This window comes from Octopus bimaculoides, chromosome 8 (assembly GCF_001194135.2).
Source record: "Octopus bimaculoides isolate UCB-OBI-ISO-001 chromosome 8, ASM119413v2, whole genome shotgun sequence".
In the NCBI taxonomy this organism is placed as follows: domain Eukaryota; kingdom Metazoa; phylum Mollusca; class Cephalopoda; order Octopoda; family Octopodidae; genus Octopus; species Octopus bimaculoides.
In genome coordinates this window covers 97,778,503-97,783,197 of record NC_068988.1, presented here as the reverse complement: position 1 = coordinate 97,783,197, position 4,695 = coordinate 97,778,503, and positions in this window count along the sequence as shown.

Genomic DNA, 4,695 nt, shown 5'->3' with positions numbered 1-4,695 from the left:
CGAAACGTAAAAGACTTTCTCATCTTCCCGAGCGTTAAACTAATACACTTGTTTGTTGTTTATACACCTGTCTTCGTCTTTTGTAAATTCCAATTATACATACACACACACACACACACACACACACACACACACACGCACACATACACACACGTATTTTTGAGGAGGCGCAATAGCCCAGTGGTTAGGGCAGCGGACTCGCCGTCATAAGATCGCGGTTTCGATTCCCAAACCGGGCGTTTTGAGTGTTTATTGAGCGAAAACACCTAAAGCTCCACGAGGCTCCGGCAGGCGGTGGTGACGAACCCTGCTGTACTCTTTCGCCACACCTTTCTCTCACTCTTTCTTCCTGTTTCTCCCCGAGAACTGTGTTAAGGGTACACGTGACTGTGGAGTGCTCAGCCACTTGCACGTTAAACTCACGTGTAGGCTGTTCCGTTGATCGGATCAAATGGAAACCCCGTCGTCGTCGCAACCGACGGAGTGCCACGACGACGATGCATGTTTGTATATGTATGATATATGTATTGCATGTCTATCTATCTATCTATCTATCTATCTATCTATCTATCTATCTATCTATCTATCCATCCATCCATCCATCCATTTATCCGTCCGTCCGTCTGTCTGTCTGTCTGTCTGTCTGTCTATCTGAGTGTCGCGCTGCTCTTCGGCAACTCCAACAACCCGGGTCAACCTTGAGCGACTGCATCACAACTAACGCATTCTATAGTAGATTAGTGGAGGGAAGGTACGACGACGATCTCGGGGCGAACCTGGGCGTCGACGAGGAATACCTGACCCGCCTGTTTAAGACGACCTTCGGGCCGGGACCTATGGACAACTTCCAGAGATCCCAGGCCTGGCAGTGTTATCGAGAAGCACTACCCGATCGGGATAAGCTCTACAGGCATGTCTCGAGAAACACGGGGCCGACCTGCCCGAGATGCGGGCAGAGCGACGAAACCGTTCTGCACGCACTCGTACAGTGTCCCACCATTTCTGAGCTGTGGGCTTACGTCTAACAACTGCTATCGCGTGTGGGACGAGTCGGTCTATCAGCCGAGTCTATTGTGAATATTGTCGCGCCTCCTTCCTTTAAACGGGAAGGAAGAGCTATTTTCATCGTACTTGTGGATATGGCGAAAGAATGTGTATGGTGGACGCGTCTGAAAGGTCTAGAGACAAAGACTTTCCTCTCTGGGCAATCTCTGATCAACTTCTTCAAGTATCACCTGAAGAGGAAGGTGAGAGTAGAAAGGGAAGTCTTGTCTAGTGAATGCTTAAGAAAAAAGATGGGTGAATGTAGCAAGAATGGCACGTGTGAATGACGGAGCCACCTTGAGCATAACACTATAAAGGAGTAAAAAAAAAATCCAGACAAAAAACAAAAAGGCAAAAGAGAGTCACTTACTGTTATGACAATGACAATGACAATATTGGCCAAGGTTACCGTGGTCTTTTTCGTAGGCTTTTCTTTCCACGGCTAAACCTTAACTGTCCCCCCTTTTTACACGAACATTGCTGTAATACACGATCCCTATTGATCCCTTTTTTTCTCGATCCCTTTTGATCGAACTCCCCCCTTTTTTCTTTCCTACGATCCCTTTTGATTGACCCCCACCCGTTTTTTCTCTCCTTCCCCTTCCCCAAAAGAAAAGCTCTACATTGTATTTGTCCCCTCTGTGTAAAGCCTTGTGTGGCTAATAAAAGGAATGTATCTATCTATCTATCTATCTATCTGTCTGTCTGTCTGTCTATCTATCTATCTATCTGTCTGTCTGTCTGTCTGTCTGTCTGTCTGTCTGTCTGTCTATCTATCTATCTATCTATCTATCTATCTATCTATCTATGTGGTTATTTATCAGTCTGTCTGTGTGTATGCATGTATGTATATGACTTCGACCGGTCTTAGACGAGAACTAAAACAATCAACATCCGAGCTATTTAACGGTAGGTTAGAGAAAGAAAAACATACACATTGAACTTTCTTTACATTTTTTATTTTATTTTCGATCAGTTTTCAAACTACCTTTCTCTCTTTTCATATCTTTTTTTGTTATTCAAAGTATTTTTTTTTTAGTTTTAAATTTCTTTATATTTTATTTTTATGTTTATTTATTTATTTTCAATCTAAATAAGACCAGCTGCTTCTGGAATACGTTGGTTGGACAGACATTTTAGTAATGAAATGGAAGAGATAAGGAAGAAGGGAAAAAAATGAAGACGTGAAAGTGGTGGATGGGGAGGAGAGTAGTATGTATGTATGTATGTATGTATGTATGTATGTATAAAACTTCGACCGATCTCAGACCAGTACAACGACAATCTGCATGGTAATGATAGAGGGAGGCAGAAGCCATAGAAGAAGAAAAAAAAAGAAAAAAGGGAGGAGAAGAAGGAGGGGAAGAAGAAAAAGAAACAGAAGAAAAGAATGAGGAGGAGGAGAAGTGGAAGACGAAGAGAAGAAGAAGGAGCAACGGTGCATATAATATTCCCTTTTTGTTGTTGCTAATTGCTTTTACCTTAATTACTTGGATTAGTTACTGAAATGCTCTGAAACCGGATTTGGCTAATTATTAAATACACTCACGTACATGTGTGCATGTACATACGTTTTTTTTGGGGGGGGGGTTGTGTGTGAGAGAGAGAGAAAGAGAGAGAGAGAGAGAGAGAGAGAGAGAGAGAGAGAGAGAGAGAGAGAGAAAGAGAGAGAGAAAGAAAGAAAGAGAGAGAGAGAAACAGGAAGAGAGAGTGAGTGTGGAAAAGGATGGAGTTTGTATATATTTATACATTATTACAAGCTGAAGTTCACTTTGTTGCTTCTGCGAGTTAGACATTCCTGTAAAGTTATTTGAAGTATTGGATAAGGTGGAGAGGTCTACGTGTCTTTTGGTTGGTGGTCCACGTGGAGAAAGCAATTGTTGTTGTTGGTAGTGGTGGTGGTGGTGGCGTTTAGTTCCAGGTCTGTCTTGATGGAACTGATCAGAGACGTCCTAGCCGTGGCCATCATCACGTCATTTTAGCTCAACCGACTACATTGAATAACTTGCTTACCTGTTGTTGTTGTTGTTGTTGTTGTTGTTGTTGTTGTTGTTTTTTTTGTTCTTGATGAGAAGGGTGATGCTGATGCTGTCGCTGTTGACTGTAGGATTTGTATGAACACGTTCCACCATTGATGCCTTTCATAGCTATCAATAACTGGTGTCCCTACTCTTCAATAGAATAGGGACATCAGGTTGTGGTTTTAGGCTTCATGTCTTTATCTGTCACTAAACCGCAAGCAACATTAAGGAGAGTCACTCGGAATTATCAGCCAAATTCCAGGGAAAAAACCTGAAAAAAGAGATGGATGGATGACAAACCTACACCAATTGTCAAACGGTGGTGAGGGACTAACACAAACGCAAACACACACACACACACGCGCGGGACTTCTTTCAGTTTCTGGTTACCAAATCCGCTCATAAGTTTTTGGTTGGCCTGAGGCTAGAGTAGAAGACACTTGGGCAAGGGGCCACGCAATGGAACTGAACCCGTGTGGTTGGGAAGCAAACTTCTTAGCAGACAGCCACATGTATGTAGGGTTAAAATCCGAGCTGTGTCCACTTAAAGCGCATCTGCTTATTCCAGTATTTCAATCCAGTTAAATAGTTGTTATGTTTATGTGAGTTACGTATTAGATTTAAAAATTCAGGGATTATTGTTTGCAGAATGATCATATATCGAAACAGGAAGTTGGAAATCTTCTTTGGAACTATTTTTTCACCATTACACATGTTTCATTTGCTAACTGGAATTTCATGATTGTACATGAAAGAAATTTTCTGCTAAAAATTCTTCAAAGAGAAAATCAATTAATTTTTCCAAGTTCCTGTTTTGATATAGGTTTCAAAGAAAAAAGACTACACGTGGTATAAATAGAAGAAAAATAGAAATAAAACAAAGAAAATGCCCATTAGATATAAAAAAATAAAGGTTTTTTTTTAAAGAAAAGCAACGAGAAGTATAAAAATCAATATTATGTCTCATAATAGAGAATCAAAGTCATTACCTGCCAAACAAGAATGTCACTCCGACAAAGAACAACTCTTCACAAAGAACAAATTCGCTACCCACAATATAGACAGATAAGGACAATGAGCACATAGAAAGATGTGCTAGGAACCTTAAACCGAACTTCTTAATTTTCCCTTTTTATCAATGTTCACAGAACACCTCAATACAGTAAAGATCAAATAAAGAGACAACTTTCATTAATAAATATCATCCACAACCCAACATGAACACACAATTTAATACAAGACACAACTAACCTTACCAATAATCCTACTAATCTCCATACATCCCATACACTACTTATATTCCAGTATTTATATCTACCTTATTTGCATCACTTCCAGAACTGCTTACCTCCCTTGCATGTAATCTTTTCACTCAGGTACTATTAGACTCAACACCGTTTGGAAATCAGTGTTCATTCAGAGTCAGTGATCAGCTCTGACGATACCGGTATGATTTTGAATAATGATTTTTATACTTCATAACTCCACCTCAAATCATCTAATTGTATTATATATCTTTGCTTTTCTTTAAAAAGCCTTTATTTTTATATCTAATATGCATTTTCTTTGTTTTCTTTTTACTTTTCCCTTATATATATATATATATATATATATATATATATATATATAT